This window comes from Rhamphochromis sp. 'chilingali', assembly GCF_963969265.1.
Source record: "Rhamphochromis sp. 'chilingali' genome assembly, chromosome: 2".
Classification (NCBI taxonomy): Eukaryota; Metazoa; Chordata; class Actinopteri; order Cichliformes; family Cichlidae; genus Rhamphochromis; species Rhamphochromis sp. 'chilingali'.
This window is the reverse complement of record NC_137930.1, coordinates 25,861,770-25,884,140: the sequence shown is the minus strand read 5'-3', so window position 1 is coordinate 25,884,140 and position 22,371 is coordinate 25,861,770. Positions and strand designations below refer to the sequence as shown.

The 22,371-nt window shown below is 41.6% G+C and overlaps 1 pseudogene across 1 annotated transcript; it reads right to left on the bottom strand.

Moving 5' to 3' along the window:
• Positions 1–628: 628 nt before the first annotated feature.
• Positions 629–22,069, bottom strand: LOC308392626 (sodium/glucose cotransporter 1-like; annotated as a pseudogene). The gene is made up of 15 exons: positions 21,894–22,069; positions 21,061–21,132; positions 18,788–18,892; positions 18,538–18,597; positions 18,341–18,445; positions 18,143–18,248; positions 9,529–9,609; positions 9,228–9,436; positions 6,401–6,536; positions 6,178–6,285; positions 5,945–6,095; positions 5,701–5,869; positions 4,689–4,904; positions 947–1,052; positions 629–837 (listed from the first exon to the last, which is right to left on the bottom strand). The product of its transcript is annotated as a sodium/glucose cotransporter 1-like (transcript).
• Between the last annotated feature and the right edge of the window lie 302 nt (positions 22,070–22,371).

Sequence of the window (22,371 nt, the reverse complement as noted above, 5' to 3'; positions counted from 1 at the left end):
AACACTGATACAGTAGTAATGATACAGAATACATAAGTGCAAGAGTGTAGAGCCGTTTGAATTAGCTGACAGAGAAGGGAATGGATCACATGAACATTAGCAGTAATACATGACACAGGGCAAGGTATCAAGGCACTCTTGATAATTTTCATGATTTTCCTTCATAAATCAACTTCATTTAACTTCTCAAATATCATTGTGTTCATCTCCTACATGATATATTTAAATGAAATTGCTGATCCAAACAACCAATAATTTATGAAGGAAAATCATGAAAATTATCAAGGGTCCCCAAACTTTTGCATACCACTGTATTATTACAGTACTGTCTACTGGTTCACTTAAACATTTAAATATCAAGAAGCGATAAAGACAAGCACAGTGCTCTAAACATATAAGGTTTAAACAGGGTTTTAGGGCTGAGGCCTATTGAGCAGTCTGTTAAATTTGTATAAATTAATTGATTGATATACCTTTATTAGTCCCACAAGGGGAAATTTCATAAGGCACGCAATGGCGGCGCCATCTTACCCTTCGACCATACATACATTACACAAAACATCACATGGGGAAGACAGGTCAGAGAGGTATAAATTAGAGAGTCAGAGAGCAGTTGAAAAAAGCTCTCTTAGCCAAAATAGGCATGACAGAACACAGCCACACACAGAAGGATGACGGCGTTGACATTGACTACGTTCCTCCACAGAGGCACCTCTGAGGTGTCTGTCAGCTTCCTTTGCAGCGCTTCCTCCTCTTCTTTAGTCAGCTTGGGGGCTTTCTTGGTTTCCAGGCCGCAGAAGCACATCACCGCTTTCTTCAAGAAGCCAGGCTCATCATCTGCAAAAGAAGAAACAAGACAAACGAAAGTCTGCATGTATTTGTTTATATGTATGGATGCATATTTACTGTGCTATATTTTACTCTGCTGCGTATGTCAGCTCATTACCGTCTGAGTCCACACTGTTGGAATCTTGGTTATCAGTCCAATCATCCATCTCAAGATCGACCCTCTCCTCTGTACAGTTCCTCAGGCTCCAGCACAGTCGATACAACTAGTCAAACGACACAAAATGTGGTGAAAAATATTATCAGAAAATTTATCATTTTATTTTACTTCTTAATAACTGATTAAACACAGTTTAACAAGGAGACTCAGCAGATATGAAGGTTAAAGCAAGTTAAATCTCCATACTAGATCAGTCTGGTGGAAGCTGGAGGATGAGGATAGAGGGAAGGTGTGTTAGGAGGCAGCAAGATAGAAGAAAAAAGCAGGAGTGTAGAGGCAACATTAAATGTAGGCTGGTTACAACTATGGCTGGTAAAGGGAGAGAGCTGGAGGATATAATGAAGAAGATAGATGTATTGTGTGCAAAAGAGTAGATGGAATAGAAGCAAGGCCAAGAGCACTGGAGATGGATTCAAACTAAGAGTATGTGTATACTGTTGTAGAAGTGAAGAGAGTGTCAGACAGGATCATGAGAGGTCGGGAGGTGTTGTAGATGTGGAGAAAGTATATGGTAGGGTATCAAGAGAGGAACTGTTGTATCGCGTGAAGAAGTCATGAGTGGCAGAGAAGTATGTAAGATTAATATGTAAGAGAGCAGTGAAACTACAGTGTCGCGTGCGGTAGAAGTAACAGATGGATGCAAGATGGGGTGGGATTAAGTCGGGGATCAGCTATGAGCCCCTCCTTGTTTGCAATGATGGGGTATTTTCAAGAATGCTGACAGTTTTTCCTCACTATTCTGATTGGATCTGAGAAATGCTGCAAACAACACTTCTCTACAACACTAAATTGCTTATATTAATTGAAGCTGATTAATATAAGCAGTGGGTAGGGAGTTCATACCAAGAAGCTTAACAACTTCTGCAACTGGACTGAGCAACCTTCAAAGTATTTACTCATCTTTTGTTCATCATTATAAAGGTAATCACGAAGAAGGAGATCTACTTGAGTCTGTCATGCTTCATAGTCTACCTCACCAGTGGGAGAGGGAGTGTGGCCAGCAAAGGTGCGTGATTTGGTTTGTGTTGACCAAGAGCTTCTAGATCTGAGTTGGGTTTAGTAGAGTGAGATCAATACTATCAAGTTCCACCACAGCACTGGAAGGTGCACTGTAGGTAGGTTCACCATGATCAATTGATCAATAGTTACAGTGTTGGGGGGATGTGCCACTATTCTTAGTTGGGTGTCATTGTGAGTGTTGGGGTTATGTTGAGCTTTTTGGACCTTACTCTGAATAACACTCAATAAACTTGCTTCACCACTACCTCGCACCTAGTTCTTTTAAGTATCTCTGAACCAACTCATTACCGATGTCTTCCTGAGCCACGGCTTGAATGGTTGTAACAGACAAGCAAACAGCAGCATCATCAGGGCTTGGTAGGTCACCAAAGATCTGGATCAGCACTTGACCACATCTGGCTAGTTTGGTTCATCCGAAATCTTTACTGTTAGCTGATGAATATTATCAATGTGCTCCTCTGTGTAAATATCTTCAGTGTCAATCACATAAACTGAGCATTGGCTATCTTACAAATATGTCACAAATATCTGTTTTCCAATCAGAACCTAGATTAACAAAGGCGACTGGAAGTTGCTGCTCTGGGATACCAAGACAAAAAAACAAACAAATAAATAATGGAGTTCATGTGATGGTGGATGTCTGTCAGACTTCATAGGAGAGCAGTATGTTCCTCATCATCATGACAGGAGCAACAAAGAGAAGAAAGTTTCAAGGCTGCGCTAGGCTACAGACATAATACCTCTATGTCATTGATGTGCAGTGTTGGGACTAACGCGTTATTAAGTAACGCTTTACAGTAACTACGTTATTATTGTGGTAACGAGCACGGTAACTAGTTATTATGCCAAAATCAGGAACGCGTTACTCGTTACTGGGATTTAGATAGGGTCGTTACTCGTTACTTCGTGTGGTGGCATCGCGGAGCTTCCACAGATTCAGTAACATTAGCAAGTGGTGGAGGCCAGCAGGTGGATGAAGGAAAGGGGACGCAGAAGGAAAAGAGACCCGAGGCGGCCGCCGGTCCAAGTGTGAACTGAACTTCAGGTAAGAAGTTATGACCTGCAGTCTCTCTGGGTCAGATATAAACCAAGTTTAGGTGTAGTTTATTTTCGTTATTCTGACTTTTTCCGTACTGCGTGCTAGCTAGCATGACGGAGTTTCTATACAGCTGGGTGGTGCTATGAAGTTAATGATGTTGAACTTTATTTTGTTCATAAGTTATTAGAGTTGCCAACCGTCCTGTCTGGTATTCAGAGAAAATATTAAACGTTTCTTATTGAGGTGAAAAGGAACAGTTTGTCCCGTAATTCAGCTACAATGGAAAAGGCACAAAGCTGGAGTTATTCTGTCTTTGCTGCACAGCTGCCTCTTCTTCTCTCATTCTCCCCCCTCCCTCTCCCGTTTCTACTTCAATCATGAAACTGATCAATGATCAGCTGATCGGCTCTCTTGTTTGTTTATCGCTCACTTTGTGCCGAAAGAGGAAACCAGCGGATGTCGCGCTAAACAACAGCAGCACGTTTAAGCTTGATCAGCTGTTGTTAGAATTTATTTAATATTAATTTCTAGTATCAGCTGATGTTTGCTGGAGCCACAGCTGTAAAAAAAAGCTGCTGGTCATGATATGGTTTGGTTATCTGGTGAGAGGGAAACATGAAGATGAAACCAGGAGATGTCCTTACTGAATCATCAGAGCTGAACAGGTGATGGAGAAACAGGTTTACCTTTTAGGTGACATGAATGAGTTGAAGGGAAGTTATGAACTGTTTCTGAGAGACAAATAACACCAGGATCCTTTTTTAGGTAGCTGACAGCTGGTAACTGTGCAGGGGCGGATCTAGCAAAGTGTTGCCAGGGGGCCAGGTAGGGCATTAACAGGGAAAGGGGGGCACAAAGAAATACTTTTCTTTCTTATTCTCATTTAAAATGTCTAGCTTTTAAAAAATAATTATCTGAATCTTACAACAAACGATTGATAGATTGATGCATATATACCATCAAAACAGTGTACATCACAACAGCGTTTGTTTTCATTCAAAGGCTTTATGATTTTTCCTATAATGGTGGGCAGGTCTCTAGTCAAAATGCCCGGGACGATTTTTTTGTCCCAGTCCAGCCCTGTATGCAGCTCATCTGCAGTCTGGCGTTACCTACATCTTCCTATTCAGAAGGCAGAATTTCCGAGTTCTGAGTACAATCGAAAGCACCACGACTGCAGTTTTTGTGTTGCATGTAAAAAGCGCACATGACGCTGTGACGTAGGCTAGAATCATGGCAGCAGTCAATGATGGTCCAGGCGTGGGATTTCTCTCGTGGAAATATGCACATTATCTTTTCCTTTCTATTGGTAGGTGGCACAGTGCACTTGTGGCAAGTAAGCAAGCTAGAAGACTGGCAACGTTATGGAAGAAACACATTAACAAGAGAATTCTGAGTAAAACCAAAGTTACTTTCTCTAGTAACTAGTTACTTTGAAAGTAACGAGTAACTTGAAGTAACTGAGTTACTTTTGAGAGAAGTAACTAGTAATGTAACTAAGTTACTATTTTAAAGTAACTTACCCAACACTGTTGATGTGTGATCAATGACCATGAAATCTCATGCTCTATACAACAATTTATAGGTGCATTGGTATTTTGGTGTCTTAAATTAAAAACTTACATGTTTGTCGTCAATAGGTTTGGTCATGAGAGACACTGCCAGCATGACGATGCCGGAGATGACAAACAGAATGAGCCCAAAGTAAAGGTAGTGAACTCCACATATGATAGTGGGACAGTTACTGGGGATAGCACAGCTACCTGTCCCATAAATAAACTCTGTAATCATCCTGCTCAAGCCCATACACAGCCCAATTATGAGGCCATAAAATGCACCCTGTGGAAAGAAAGAAAAAAGGACAAATATTACTTTTTATCGAAATAGTTTTAAAAAGTTTAAAGGTTTTAAAAATGGTAAATAAATACAATATAGTAAAATAGTAATAGATAGCAACATATATATGTATATATAATATTGTGTTTGAAGAAATAGTTTTGGATAAATGCTTCTTGCTAAAAGTGAGATTGAATCAGCGCTACATTTGGATGCATATTGAACAGGAAGCTGGAATCATGATTCTTACAGTATATTAACATACCAGCATTTGTAACTCTTGTTAGCTAACATGCATCCTGTGTACATGTACAGATCCAAAATATAAAAAATGTGTCTACAAAAAGTAGTTGGACAGTTCATGAAGGAATATTTACCACTTTTGCCAAAGTGTAATACTATTTTTTGGTCAGGACCTACTGGGATGTCTGGAATGATTAAACAACTTATTAATTGAACTTTTTCAGTGGTTGTGGGTGGAAATAACTACTTTTGCCAAGAAGCACTCTGACAGCTCTATTTTATTCCCAGTCCATCTACTGAGCCGAGCTATGAACTACTTGTCTTATTTTTCCTCTACAGACTTACAGATTGGTTTAATCATTTATCCCTAACACTCGGCATAAAAACAGTTTTTCCCCAAGCGACAAATGACAAAAGCTTTGCTCTTGATAACATTTTCCTGACTAAATCCCAGAGGTATGTGAAGGATTCTTTCACTGCACAAAACGACAGTGAAGAACAGATTTCTTTCTTATTTCATGAAAAAGTCAAGCAAACACTGAAGGAGGCAACTCACAGTCTCATTGACACGTTTGCAAAAAATGGCAAGCAAGAAGACAGCTGCAACAGGTGGGGCAAGGTAACTGGTGATGGATTCAGTGTAGACAAAGAGTTGACCACTTTGGGATCCCTGCACCATAGGAATCCATGCTATGCTCACACCAATCAGGGCCAAGATAAAAACTCTGTACAAAAAATGCAATCAGTCATGCAATGCAATTATTTTTCTCATTGCAATCAATGGCAAAAATGTGTTTTACCTGCCAGCAATCATGAGTTCCTTCTCACTAGCAGAGCGACGGATTCTAGTGTAGATGTCCATGGTGAAGAGAGTACTGGCACTGTTGAAGATAGAGGTAAGGGAGCTCATCAAAGAGGCCAGCATCACAGACAGCATAAGACCTCGCAAGCCTGAAATAGAGTAACAGATTAAAAAGTAGAAATATAAAAAAATCTGCAATTATTAAAAGTTAATAAGACAAAGGTCACCAACCTTTAGGCATGAGTTCCACGACCAGTTTCGGATAAGCAATGTTGCTGCAGCCCACCCTGGTCCCACAGTGTTTTTCACATTCATCTGGATCCACACATGCTACCACATCTAGATTAAAGGCAGAAATCCACAGTATTTCATTTTATCACAACTTTAAATATACCAGTAAGCTTGCTACATAAGTTACATACAACAGACTCTTAAAACCACACACCACACTCACCTGTGTACAGGATCCTGCTAATCATCCCGGGGAAAACCATGAGGAACATGGGCAGTATCTTCAGGTATCCACATAGGATACAACCTCCTTTCACGTGAGAGAGACTCTTGGCAGAGAGGCAGTGCTGCACAATCACCTACAATTAGGAAACAATTGTAGTACAATTCAGTGGTGGTAAGCAACAAAATACATTTACTCATAGAGCCAGATTCAATGTGAAGTATTGCAACAAGCTGAGAAATCAGACAGCAAGAAACTCACAAGGAGGCACTGAATCTTCAAATACTGCTGTAAACCCTACAACTCCAAAGGCTGTGCTCTTTTATTCTGCATTTAAAAAGCATACTAACACTGTACTTCCAGCAGGTTACATAACAGTAAACATAAATTTCTTAAATTCAATATGAAACACAGTGTTTCAGAGGCATGATGGGAAATTACATTTAGACACTCCCACACTCCACACAGCCCTCACCTAGGTGGTTAGCTGTCCCCAACAACCCACATGTCTGTGTCAAAATCTTTGAGATGTTGGGGGAGGTGACACTGTCGTTAAGTCAGATTAGAAGATTTCTCAGTGGTCTCTCAAGTTGGGTTGAGAGTCTAGGGTTAGTGCTGGAGCCCTGAGTGCATGACAGTCACGATGGAGCACAACCACCCTTTTCTATTCGACCAGCCACACCATGTAAACCACATCTGACAGTCTGTCATACACATTGCAGAGTCCAACGCACTGGCTCATCAGTTTAGGAGAAATGCTTATCTTTCTCTCTAGGCTGAAGGCTCACACCTGCTCCCCAGGTACAAGACCTTTCACCCTGAATCATACAGTGAGCATGTTTCTGCTGGGAACTTGCACCTGGTCAACTTATGAGGTGAAACCTGTGACTGAATCAGAATGCAGTTCAATGGGTTGAAGCTGAACATCACTGGATGCATTATCTACACTGCAAGTGAAAAGAGATCCATTTCACTCTCAAGTGATTTTAAGTCCTCAGATCACCTTTAAAACTCAAGGGCTCCTAACACGGAAGAGCATCAGTGGAGGTGATCGCTTGATGCTATGGTTTCTTTCACTGATGGCATCTGAGTAAGAATGCTGGTCTTCAGTTGGCTTGAGACCTACTGCATATTTCCTCCTATCAAAATGTTCACTGGGATCCTGGCCTTATAGTTTTCTATTAGATTCATTCATTCATGAACATTAATAGCAAATTCAAGACTGGCTTTCCACTCGACATCTGTAGGACACAGTTGCAGCAGGGAAGCCAGTTGAAATTGGAGACTCCAGTGAGAGAAGTTAACATTTTAAAGGAAATAGTTTTAGCCTGGAAGGTTGCTTTTAAAATAATCAAAAGACACTGGAGGGAGGATCCATTTTAATCTGTTTGATGTGGATTTATTGTGATAAAAAGACTGGTATGGAAATTGTTGATGTCCTGACTTTAAGAAGGAAATGCCTACTCTGCAATTAGCAGGTAACCAATGAGACAAAATTGTTCAAGACTTGGAGGGGAAGGGCTTGAGGGTGCGAGCAGCTGGGTGTGACCTGTGTGGTTCCCTGCCTCTTCCAATTAATGGAGGGTATTAATCGCCAGCTTCACTGTCCTTGTATGCTTGCCTAGTCATCTTCTCTCCTAGCTCTACCAGCCTGCTACACCACGACACCAACACTAAGGTTCACCTTTATGGATTCTGGACACAAAACCTCTCAGGATTCTCAGCCACACTCCAGGGAGTACCACCAACCGCACTACCTGCCTGCTCTGCTGCTATCACCATCCCACACAGGGGCCTAGAAAGCTCAGGTCATTCCTCTGCCAGCCACTCGGACCTCTGCCTCCCCCTCTGAGCCTAAACGTCTTTCTGCCCAAGTAAGCCACTCCGACACTCCATTTCAGTAGTCACTATAACCTCTGGCCCAAACTATGCACCCACCAACACCTTTTCTCTCTCTCTCACTCTAGTGCGCACCGCAAGCACCACAACACCAGTCACTGCTTATGAAATGTTCTGTTATGTTCTTCAGGCTGCCACGCAGGATTCTCGGCCTTGTAGTGTACTTTGTATCAAGCCAAGTTTCTAGGTTTTTATTTTGCCACCACACTAGAGCCCAACCTTATACACAGTACATTGGCACAATGACAGAAACTAGCCCACTGAATGAACAATGGGCTGTGAGGTTAGTTTCTTGATCATTAATATGCAAATTGTTATGACCATTGATCAAAGACCATTGATTAAAGACCATTGATCAATAGCCTAATTGCCAAATAACTTAATTGAATTCTGTATCTTTGTAAATTATGTTCAGTTCTTTCAAATAATCTTTTGTTATTGAAATGACTTTACACGTAAGATTAATGAGGAAGATCTATAATCACTCATCTACCTGCTTTCCCGGGCATTCGGTCTATTCTTTACATCCACTTCCCACATCAGACTGAGTCCTGACATCCTTGTTCTAGTCCAATCATTTTCCCCTGCCCTCTCCTTGCTACTCTCCTCTCTGCATACTTTAAATCTCAGTGCTTGTCTGTCATTCTGCCTTTATGATTCCTATTCATGCAGCCCAGGTCCTCCTCATCTCTGCTTCACCCTGTTTACTCATAGCTGGATCCAAGACTCCATCTGCATTTTCTTCACCACCTCTAGGTTACATAACTTAACTGAATTTCTTCCAATTGTTCTCTCCTTATTTAAATTCAGTCTAGCATGAATATATGAACACACCGAGGCAATCAGTTGAATTTGTCTCGGTTTTTGACTACAGACTGGTTGCTGAAAACTGCAGTTGAGCTGCCCAATGCTTATTTGCTTAACTCACCTGATCAGTACAAAAGTACCAGATAGCCTGAATAGTGAGTCCAAACACGAGACCAGGCCATGGGATGTCTGCTGTAAGTGGATCCCTGAAGAGATGGAAGGAGTCTGGCTGGGGCTCATAGCAGTTTGCACTGATGTTACCCGTGATTGAGGGGACAGCTTACATGTAGAGTTTCTCAAAGTTTTCATATCCCTTTACTTCATTAAAAGCTGAGGAAAATCATGTGCAAGTTAGATCAACATTATTATTTATTTTTGTAACTTTCCAACAAATAATTTGTATGTAAAATTTTTCATATTACCAAAGCCCATCAGAATGAATGATCCAATAAGCATGATAAAGGTCTGTAAAGTGTCCGTGTAGATCACTGCTGCCAGTCCACCTTGGATAAAATATATGATGTTATCAGTCTGTGAAAATCTTCACTTAATCACTTGAGATTTTATCAGCACTAATATACATAAAAAAGTCCTCTTCAATAAACTCATCATGTCATTATGTAACTATGGTGGCCCCTAGAGACAAAGCACGTACAAACTCCAAAACACTTGCAAACTCCAAAACACTTGCAAACTCCAAAACACATGCAAACTCCAAAACACTTGCAAACTCCAAAACACATGCAAACTCCAAAACACTTGCAAACTCCAAAACACTTGCAAACTCCAAAACACATGCAAACTCCAAAACACATGCAAACCCCAAAACACATGCAAATTCCAAAACACAACGGAAGTGCTCCAGGACGCTAGGGGCAGTGTTGAGCTATTGTTACCTAGTAACTACACAAGCCAGGACGTACCAATGGCTGTATCCCAATTCAGGGTCTGCAGCCTTAAAGTACGCAGCCTCAACGATCCTCAAGGGCCGCATACTCAAAGACCGCTAAGGCCGGAAGTGCGAGGCTTGTGAAATGGGACGGTCTAGCCTCAGTTGCGCTGCCCAGGTTGCCTAGCAACCATGATACTAACAGCTGGAAACGTGTCATACAGCTTTGTTTGACAGAAATGAAGGAGAAAATCTTTTGTTCATTTGTTTGTTTGTTTCTACATGAGCTTTGATCATTCTCTGTAAGATTAAGCTCAGCTATTGAACGCCGTATATTTTAAAGTAAAGGCTTTAAAACCAAGCTAGTACAAACGTCACTAATGTCACATAACTTTGCCGACATGTGGCCAACAGTAATGTTTTAATGTTCTTCGTTATTAAACATTTGCACATAAATAAGTGACATAATATTCAGTACTTGCTTAAAGTTTACTCTTCGGCCGCCCCTCATCCGCCGTTTTTTTTCGGCAAAATTATCCACACCCACCGCTGCGCTATGCATTCTGGGATATGTTGGGCCACGAAGTCTACACTGCCACAGCCTTAAAATTCAGGGAAATGAAGGACGCATTTCAGGGCCGCATTTCGAGCAGCCTTTGAATTGGGACAGCCTTCGGCGTGCCGCTGTGACGTAATCGGCCTAAGAAATAAGAAATACAGCAAGCTGTCCATACCTGAGGCCTTGGAAACTGCCAAGCAAAGACTCACAGCCTTGGCCAGCCACTTGAGGAGGTACACCAGAGAGATAGAAGGCAGGAGAATAAACCAGCTGTTCTCCACAGAACCAGCAAAGGTGTACTCTCAGTGGCAAGGGAACAATAAGAGAACAGCACCACCAAGGCTGGAGACGGAGCAATACTGGAAGAGCATATGGGAGAAGGACGCAACCCATAACGGCAATGCTCAGTGGCTAGTGGATCTGAGGGCAGACCACAGCGACCTCCCTGAACAGGGTCCAGTAACCAGTGGCAGATATCCAAGAAAGGGTCTCCAGTATGAAGAGTTGGACAGCACTAGGGCCCGACATGGTTCATGCCTACTGGCTAAAGAAGCTGACTGCACTCCACGAGCGTCTGGCAGCACAAATGAACCAGCTGCTAGTTAACGAGAGACACCCAGAATGGCTAACCAAAGGTCGGACGGTCCTGATCCCCAAGGACCCCAAGAAGGGACCGGTCCCCTCCAACTACCGACCAATAACCTGCCTCAGTACTACATGGAAGCTCCTGTCAGGCATCATATCGGCTAAGATGAACAGGCACATGGGTCAATACATGAGCGGGACACAGAAAGGAATTGGCAAGAATACCAGAGGCGCAAAACACTAGCTACTGGTAGAAAGAACAGTCAGCCGAGACTGCAAGACCAGACTGACCAACCTGTGCACTGCCTGGATTGATTACAAGAAGGCCTATGACTCAGTGCCCCACAGCTGGATACTGGAATGCCTAGAATTGTACAAGATCAATGGGACCCTAAGAGCCTTCATCAGGAACTCAATGGGGATATGGCGTACAACACTAGAGGCCAACTCCAAGCCCATAGCACAAGTCACCATCAAGTGCGGGATCTACCAAGGAGATGCTCTGTCCCAACTGCTGTTCTGCATAGGCCTGAACCCCCTCAGTGAGATCATTAACAAGACTGGCTACGGATACCGACTACCTGCTCAACATTTGGCAATAAAACCCTTTCTGATTCTGATACGGAACGGAGCAGTTGTCAGCCACCTCCTGTACATGGATGACATCAAGCTGTATGCCAAGAGTGAACGAGACATCGATTCACTGATCCACACTACCAGGCTATACAGCAATGACATTGGAATGTCGTTCGGACTGGAGAAGTGTAGTCGGATGGTAACAAAGAGAGGGAAGGTAGTCAGAACTGAGGGGATTGAACTACCAGAAGGCAACATTGCAGACATAGAGGACAGTTACAAGTACCTGGGGATCCCGCAGGCAAATGGGAACCATGAAGAGGCCGCTAGAAAAGCTGCAACCACCAAGTACCTGCAGTGGGTCAGGCAAGTCCTGAGGAGTCAGCTGACTGGTAAGAACAAGATCCGGGCCATCAACACGTACCAGCAGGGTACCGTGATCAGGTACCCTGCTGGGGTAATAGGCTGGCCAAAGGAGGAGATAGAAGCCACTGACATAAAGACAAGAAAGCTCCTTACCATGCATGGAGGGTTTCACCCCAAGTCCAGCACCCTGAGGCTGTACGCTAAGCGGAAGGAAGGGGGCCGGGGACTGGTGAGTGTCAGCACCACAGTCCAGGATGAGACAACGAACATCCAAGAATACATTGGGAAGATGGCCCCAACTGACCGAGTGCTCAGTGAATACCTCAGGCAGCAGAAACCCAAGAAAGAGGAGGGAGATGAGGAACCATCATGGAAGGACAGGCCCCCGCACGGTATGTACCACCGGCAGATAGAGGAGGTGGCTGATATCCAGAAATCCTACCAGTGGCTGGACAAAGCTGGACTGAAAGACAGCACAGAGGCACTAATCATGGCAGCACAAGAACAAGCTCTGAGTACAAGATCCATAGAGGCTGGGGTCTATCACACCAGGCAAGACCCCAGGTGCAGGCTGTGTAAAGATGCCCCAGAGACAATCCAGCACATAACAGCAGGGTGCAAGATGCTAGCAGGCAAGGCATACATGGAACGCCATAAGCAAGTGGCCGGCATAGTGTACAGGAACATCTGTGCCGAGTATAACCTGGAAGTTCTGAGGTCAAAATGGGAGATGCCCCCAAGGGTGGTGGTGAATGACTGAGCTAAGATCCTGTGGGACTTCCAGATACAGACGGACAAAATGGTGGTGGCTAACCAACCGGAAATAGTGGTGGTAGACAAACAGAAGAAGACGGCCGTAGTGATCGATGTAGCGGTTCTGAATGGCAGCAATATCAGGAAGAAGGAACACGAGAAGCTGGAGAAATATCAAGGGCTCAGAGAAGAGCTCGAGAGGATGTGGAGGGTGAAGGTAACGGTGGTCCCCGTGGTAATCGGAGCACTAGGTGCGGTGACTCCCAAGCTAGGCGAGTGGCTCCAGCAGATCCCGGGAACAACATCGGAGATCTCTGTCCAGAAGAGCGCAGTCCTGGGAACAGCTAAGATACTGCGCAGGACCCTCAAGCTCCCAGGCCTCTGGTAGAGGACCCAAGCTTGAAGGATAAACCGCCCGCAGGGGCGTGCTGGGTATTTTTTTTATATATATATATCATAATAATCTGACAATACTATAATATTGGCCATATTATATTTACATTACCACAGTGAGATGACTTTAGTCTCATGAACAACATTAACTAATTGTTATTTACTAACTAATCTTAAATGACTGTTCAGTACAGAAATGAAGCCCAACAATCATGTTTACAGTCCTGTGGTCTCAGCCTCAGATACTCAACTAATCAAAGTGATGTCATGACAAAAATGAATGACCAACAAAACATTTTTTCTCCTTCATTTCTGTCAAACAATGCTGTATGTAACGTGTCTCGCGGTTAGTATCATGGTTGCTAGGCAACCTGAACAGCGCGACGAAGCGTATACCGTCCCATTTCACAAGCCTCTCACTTCCGCACTTCTCGTACTTATAGTACGCACCGTACGTAGTACGTGTAGTGCGCGTACTTCAAGCGTGCAGACCCTGAATTGGGACACAGCCTGAGTGAGTGATTCGTTCGCTCTATGATTCAGCACAGGAGGGAGGGGGTGAGCGAGTCCTGAGTGATTCGTTTACGCTTACGATTCAGCACAGGAGGGAGGCGGTTAGTGAGTCCTGAGTGATTCGCTTAGGCTTACGATTCAGCACAGGAAGGAGGGGGTTAGTGAGTGAGTGAGTGATTCGTTGGCTCTATGATTCAGCACAAGAGGGAGGGGGTGAGCGAGTCCTGAGTGATTCGCTTACGATTCAGTACAGGAAGGGAGGGGTGAGTAGCTCAAATTACAAAGTACTGAATATTATGTCACTTATTTATGCGCAAATGTTTTTATAATGAACATTAAAACATGTTGGCCACATGTCGGGAAAGTTATGTGGCATTAGCGATGTTTGTACTAACTTGGTTTTAAAGCCTTTACTTCAAAATATACGCCGTTCAATAATTGACTTTAATCTTACAGAGAATGTGATGATTTTGTGGATAATTAAAGTCAGTCATATATCCACAAACACAACAAGCTGAAAGTCAGTGATGCTGCTCGGTTTGCAGTCCTGAATATCACGGCACAAGCAGGATCCACTGCACTGTTAATGTTAGCTATGTTATATTGCTGCCTCTGTTCGGTGGTGTCGAGCCAAACGGACTTTAACATGTGTTTGAATGAGCTGATGGTTCACTCGTTAAGCTGAAAGAAAGATGCTTTAATCACAGCAGTCACACATGTGTCCACTGTACCATCTGGGAACTCTTCTTGTTTCGTAATATCACAAACACTAAATCCTTCTTCTTTTGTGCTGTTTTGTAGCAGTGTATACACCTGAGACTGTCACCTGTCTGTCTGTCCTGCACTCTCTCTCTTTTTCTTTCTCTCTGATTGTGTAATGTATTTATGCATTTATAAGTCACAGAGGTGGGACCAAGTCATTGTTTTGCAAGTCTCAAGTAAGTCTCAAGTCTTTATCTTCAAGTCTCAAGTCAAGTCTCAAGTAATGTCAGGCAAGTCAGAGTCGAGTCTCAAGTCACTGGTGTAAAAGTCCAAGTAAAGTCACAAGTCTGAAATTTTGAATTTCAAGTCCTTTCGAGTCTTTAAAAAAAAACGAAAAAAGCATGTTGCAGTTATGCTAAATGTAAATATTAGACCATGTAATTTTTAAATCTGTGTTTTTCTCAACACATAACAAAATAGTGAACTTAGAAAATATACACAAATTGTGAAATTGCACCTCTTTAAAATGCAGCTCAATTAAACCTAGCTCCAAGAATAATTTTCACCGACAGTTCTGTGATAAGCTGCATGTTATTCTTGGATGCGGTTGTAGGACCGGCTTTAAAATCGCATGACAAAAATATCATACACATTAAAAAAAACTGCATCACCAACGTAGCCTGGACAACATTTGCTAGTTAGATGAAGTCAGCTATCTCATCCTAGCATAGTTATATGCATATTTATAATTATACGCTTCTTGGAGTGAGTGCATACACTCATGAAGTTTAGTAACTTCCGGTCACTGCAACAAGCCCAGGTACAGTTTACCGACGGATGGGTGCAGGACCTTGAAATGTACCGTGTAGAACGAAAGACCATCGTACGTATCATAAGTTTACCAGTCTCACAAATCGTCTTCATAAATACACATTCATTAACCGTTTATTAATAGGACCTTTGAGCTCAACGGTAATTAATTAGCAGTGGAAATAATTTCTGGTAGCATCACAGAAATGTAGCAGTGACAATAATACTGTATGCTGTAATCGTACTGGGTAATTAGTGATACAAAAAACCTGTTTTATCCTGTGAATAAAAGTATATGTTTTTGTCAATGTACCATAATAACAGAGGAGAAACGCAATATTGTGTCAGGACAATTCACTATTTATGCACAATAAATAAAGGAGCATAGCGCGACAATTTCTGTTCAGCGCCAGACTTGCTTGTAACCTATATCACCAATTATGTTAAGAAAATGACGTATTAACTACTAAAAAACACTGACCTTCGTGTAAATGCTTGGAGCAGACTAACCTGTGAGCTGGAGTGTTCTGGGACGTTATATTTGGTCTTTGAATGGCTGCAATCCAGGCCACCCGTCGCCTCTTTGTTACTTCGGAAACATGGCTCGAACAATTTCTCTTCAACGAGGTAATCCGATAACAACCGATCTCTTTACCCGTCGGCTTCCCGTGGCTGTCATGCGACCGGCTATTGCAGTTAATAATACAACGGCTTCTTGACATTTTTGTGTTTCTTTTTATCGCTGTGTGACTGATTTCAATTGAAAGCCTGCGTGCGCTAGTACCTCTTGCCACGAGTTCCCAGAATCCTTTGCGGTTCTACCCGTGAATGACGTCACATTTTCAATCTCTATATAATATGCGTGTTAAATTTTATATTTGGGGTAAAATATCAAGTCTTTTCAAGTAAACGGGTTCAAGTCCAATTCAAGTCCCAGGTCATTGGTGTAAAAGTCCAAGTCAAGTCACAAGTCTTAGAACATTTTTTCAAGTCAAGTCTAAAGTCATAAAATTAATGACTCGAGTCTGACTCGAGTCCAAGTCATGTGACTCGAGTCCACACCTCTGATAAGTCACACTTGTGTTTGAATCCTGCAGCTTATCACACATTTGATTTCCATGTGTGACAACTGCAAGTGTCCAGAGTGAGGACAGACTGAGAGACCCACTGCTGCACGTCATCTGTGAGGCTTTGCACCCCTGATGATCCACCAGGACAAACTCAGCAGTGTGTGAGGAAGATGAGGAGGAAGAGCCAGCAGCAGCTGACAGATGGAGAGAATAGACAGACTGTTCCCTGTTTGTGAAGAACTGCTAGAAAAGTTTAGAATCACTAATTGTCTGTCCTGAATCAGTCTTATTAGGTAATGTTCAAATAATTTTATCATTCCAGTGTTTTCAGTGTGGGAGAAAGTACTCAGGGCCTTCAAGTTACACACTATGAAAGGCAGCAACAAGTTTAATGTTCAGAAACCTAAAGTATGTATCAGCAGCAGAATGGACCTAAAAATAAATGTTTGTTCCAGTTCTATGAAGCTTTTAGTATTTTGGATCAGTAGCACTGCTGTGTTTGTTGCATCATATTGCTGTAATTGTTTATATGCTTTATATATTCTGAGGTAAGTTGATCTATAGTGTTACATCATATTCTATAAGGATGTTACGTGTTTGTAGACTTTCTGCCCAGTTTGACCCATTTAGCAGAAGCCAGCCTGTTTAAGGCTCTGATATCTATTCTGTATGACTGAAAGCAGTTATGACATGGTCTGATTTTCTCACCCAATAAAGGAATATTTCATATATCAGTCTACTCTTCATTTTATCAGAAACAGTTATCACAGCTTGTACATTTTCTTTTTATAAATATATGTAAGCAATGAGCCAAATTTAGTAATGCCAACATACTGAAGGAACAACATTTGTCTCTTATATATGATACACCTATATATGCACTGTCAAAGATACTTGTCTTTGAGTGAAGATTTAAGGTGATAAGACATATAAATAACTGCAACTTGAATCTGTACTGAAGCTCAGTATTTGACACAGAGTTCATGTTCACTGCTGTAATAGCTAATAATGATTAATATAATAACTATAATATTGGCCATATTATATTTACATTACCAAAGTGATATGACTTTAGTCTCATGAACAACATCAGCTAATTCTTATTTACTAACTAATCTTAAATGACTGTTCAGTACAGAAATGAAGCCCAAAAATCATGTTTTACTGTCCTGTGGTCTCAGCCTCAGATACTTATCAAATCACACAAAGCTCTTGTAGAAACAAACAAACAAATGAACAAAATATGTTCTCCTTCATTTCTGTCAAACAAAGCTGTATGACACGTTTCCAGCGGTTAGTATCATGGTTGCTAGGCAACCTGGGAAGCGCGACGGAAACTAGACCGTCCCATACAGACAAACTTGCCGTTTATTTTGCAAATCGAGCTCAACACTGCCCCTAGCGTTCTGGAGCACTTCCGTTGTGTTTTGGGGTTTGCATGTGCTTTGTCTGTAGGGGCCACTGTATGTAACTACTCATTCTTTAAAACTTGTAATTGTGGATGTGTTGTTACAAAACAGCAACAGAAGGCCAATTCAGGCTTATCCTAGTTCATGGCAATCAACCACAGCAACTCAGCAAAGATAAATCAACATTGAAGAAAGAGAGCGATTGTGTGTGTGTGTGTGTGTGTGCGCGTGTGCGTGTGTGTGTGTGTGTGTGTGTGTGTGGCGTGTGTCTACATCTCCACGTACGGCTTTGAGAAGTCTTTACCCCAGTCATAATATAACTGTAGATATTGCTTCTTGGGTAGTTTATGAGGAAAATGTCTGTTTGTAAGTTCAGTAAAATAGGAAATGATTTTTTCCCCGTGTACAAACCTGTGACAGTGTACAGTGCCGTAATCGCCAGAAGTGCAATAACAGCGAGATAGATATTCAACCCAAGTGCCTGTTGGATAAAAATTGCACCAGACAAAATGTCTGCCTGAATGGGGAGAAAAAAAAGTAGGATTTCATTTAGGATCATCCAAAACAGGCACAATAGAAATATTCTCTGCTTTTCTTTCAGGAACTTACTGAGATTTTGGTGAAGACATACAAGACAAGGGAGAGAAGAGAGAGATAAATGCAAATGCGCTGTCCTCCGAACCTCTTCTTCAAGTACTCAGGCATGGTGATGATCTAAATACATCCACAAAACATGAGATTTTACTCATTAATCATTGCTTATTTATAAAGGGTAAATAAATATATATATGAGGGCTTTTGTTTACCCCAGCTCTAATGTAGATGGGCACAAAGATCCATCCCAGGATAACAATCGCAAAAACAGACTGAAACACACAAGAAATATGCAATAATCAGGAACCCTGTTTCCTTTCATCCTTTTTTCCTCTGCACAATGGAGCGCTCATAAAAATCAATAAACTATGAGCTGACATGAACTTATTCAGTATCAGAGGCGAGGAAATTATTTTAAATAAAAACTGATAATGAATCAGTGGCTCAGGAACAGTTACTCACATTCCATTCAAATCCACCAATGGCTATTCCTGAAGCTGCGCCAGTACCAGCCATTCCTACGAAATGGACACTGCCAATATTGCTGGCAAACAGCGATGCTCCGATCTGTGGAGAGCACAGTTCAATCTGTCAGTAGGTCCATTTGTAAATTAAGGAGACTTAAGAATTCATTCAAGAATCAACTTGGTTATGCTTTTTATGCTAGCCCACATCTCAGTATATTGTATAAATTGTAAATGATTTACACATTTGATTACTCAGAAGTAATGATGATGATTTGTTAATCTCATATAACCTCATAAATCATATTTATATGGGACTTTACTAGTCTTAATCTCTGTTCAAAACTAGACTTTTTGTAGCCCATCCATCGCCACAGTTGGCGAGGGGCTATTGCCAAGCACATGCACTGTCATGCAGAACTCTGTCACATCTTTTGCAAGGTCATTGTCACAGTACCAGAGAAAGTGTAAGTAATTTCGGTGATCGTCCCTTACAGTAAAGCAGTAGAACATCTGTTTCACATCTGCAGTTATTGCTATGGGCTCTTTTAGAAACTGCAGTAGCACACCAACCAAAGTGTTGTTCAAGTCTGGACCAAAAGGACATCATTCAATGACTCCCCCTCATGTTTGGCACTTGAGTCAAAAACAACCCTTACTTGTCCAGGCTTTTGCAGATGGTATACTCCAAACAATGGAAGATACCAGCACTCTTCCTCAGGCTTCAAAACAGTCTTCATGGCCAAAGGTTTCACCTCTACTGGGCACTTGTATCAAACCATCAAGTGAGAGCCAGCACCCCACTTTTTTTTAACAAGGTTTTTTGCATTGCTACAGTATTTAACTGTCTTCCCACACACATTGCACACAGCATAATTTATATGCTGAACATAAACGCAGGTATAATCTGTGAACAAAGTCAAGACTGAGTGTTTTGTGGTCTGTTTTGTGCCTTGGGTATCTCACTGACTCACATTCTTGTGGAGCCTTAGCACGCACTTGAATGAGAGGCGGAAGGCGATTGTAGTTCCTATCCAAAGGGTATTGCCAAATGTCCCGCTAATTGTGGAGTTTACTTTTGTCTGTAAGTCATATTTAAATTAAAAATGTAAAAAATTTAAAATTAGAAAAGTGTAATCAAATTAGTTATTGATATTTTCATATGGGAATTGATCCTGCAACATGAAACGCTGGTAATGGAAGCATTGATAGTTCAGGACCGCTCCACACATCACTACCCCTCAGTCAGTCAGTGAGATGATATACAGCGGTGAATATGACTGACACCCATAAACAAAGCAGCATCTGGCTGCAGTTTAAAGAAGCAGACACTAACTAAGTGGAGAAACCGCATCAGCCCATCCAAGCTGAGGCATTTGATTTTTCTGAATGTCAACCTGCACTGAGGACAAACTGTTTGGCTACTGAACAGCTACCTTGGCTCTGTTTCTGTTCTGTGGATTTGTTTGCAGCGTTTTGTTTTTGTGTGAACAAATGCACAAAATTATGCAATTACAAGGTTTCTCATAAAAACACTCAATGCAAAAGGGTTTGTCAACACACAAAGCATTCATATTTGCCAAATAAGGCTAAAATGTGAGGCTACAGATGATAATAAATGAAGAGCCATTTGGGAGCCAAAAGAGCCAGCTCTTCTTTGGGAGACAAGCCACAAGAGCAGGACTCTGAAAAGGTCTGAAAATGAACTTCCCACCACTACTAGCTGGGCATAACAAGCTTCCCAAGTGCCAACTGTGGCCCCAAGAGGGTGCCAAATCATACAAAACAAAATCTTAATAACACATTCCAGCTATAAGAACACAATCACTAATTAACCTAACATGCATTTTTTAGGATTATAAGATGAAACCAGGCACCTGGGAAAACCCTGTGCATTCAACATGCTTTATGTGTAGTCATAATTTGACCACGCATTCATACAGCACATTATCTATCTCACATCCATGGTCCATGTAGAATGATCAGCTAACCTTAAATGCATGTCTTTAGACTACAGGTGGAAGCTGGATACCTGGAGGCAGAGGGAGAACATGCAAACTCACACAGAATGGCACAGCTAGGATTTGAACCTGGGGGACACTCTTGCTATGACGTGACTATGATAACCACCACTGTACCATAAAATGCTTATTTTATGATAGCTTACATCACATTGTTTTCCATTTGAACACAGCAATAAAAAATTGTTAATGGCTCTAAATGCAGGAAGAATACTGTAAAGGATCTAATTCTAAATATAAAGATACTCACCGGCCACCATACCATACTCCTCCCTGCAAGGAAGAAGCCACCTACAGTGGATCTGTTAGTGTGGACCATAGACTGTAACAGGACAAAGGCACGTTTTTAGAAAATCCTTAAATATGTGCAAAACTGTAACAGACTACATTGAAGGAACAAAGACATCCAGACTAAAGAGGAGAAGAAAAACATGGCTTGTTAACAGCATTCAGTCACTCGACGGTATGAGGGTGACTTGCTTCCTATGCCATTGCAGCTTGCACATCTGTAAAGGAACCTTTAATGCTGCAAGGTGTTGTATGTGCAGATTCTAGAGCAACATATGCTCCCATCCAGACGACATCTTTTTCAGTGAGAGCATTGTATTATCCAGCAAGACAATGCTCATTGCATCTATCACAACAGGATATCTTCATAGTAGAAAAGACTGATCTGCCCTGGCATTAATCCAGACCTTTCACCAACTCCAACCATTTAGGCAAAAAATATGAGGAACACCCAAGAGTGTTGAGCAGCTAGAATCCTATATTATTAGACAAAAATGGGACAAAATTCCTCCATCCAATTCATAATTAGGATTTTTTTTAATGGTACATGTTTTTTTAGGTTAATTTGAAATTTCCACTAGAAATAAAATATGAATTTATGAGATTTTCAAATCATTGCATTTAGCTTTCATTTACGTTTTACACAGTGTCCTGACTTTTTTAGAATCAGGGGTGTAAGACACATTAGGACACATTAACATACAAACTATACTAAATCTTCTTAGCTGGAAACAGTTTATAAAATTATTGAGGAATTGCAGAGAAATTGGTTTTAAAAGTGATTGCAAAACTTACCCAAACTCCAACTGCCAAGACGACCAGGAAGTACACCACAATAACAGAGATATCTGCAGCATTATTAAGAGCCGTGGTGTTTTTTGCATCATTTTCTGCATTTCTGTTTATGTAAGAGAATCCAAAATAAGAATAATCTTGAGACATTTTAGCTGAGACAGACAACAGCAGTGTTGTTTGAGTCGGCTCTGTTTGAAGCGTTTACAGAAAGCGATTATCTTTATAACCTTTGGTGTGCATGTGAGAGGGAGATGAAAGCAGGAGGCGTAGATAGTGTAGATGTAAAAGAAGGGAAAACAAAGAGTGGGTTTGTCTAAGACATTAACACATACTCCAGTTGGCTGAAGGTGGATGCACATATGAACGTTGCTGATTCAAGAATGTTGACCTGAAAAATGTGTTAAAATGTGTAACTGTCATGATCCTGGGTCATTTGACAAAGTGTTTTTGAGTTCTTTTGTTTTGGTGTCAATTTTGT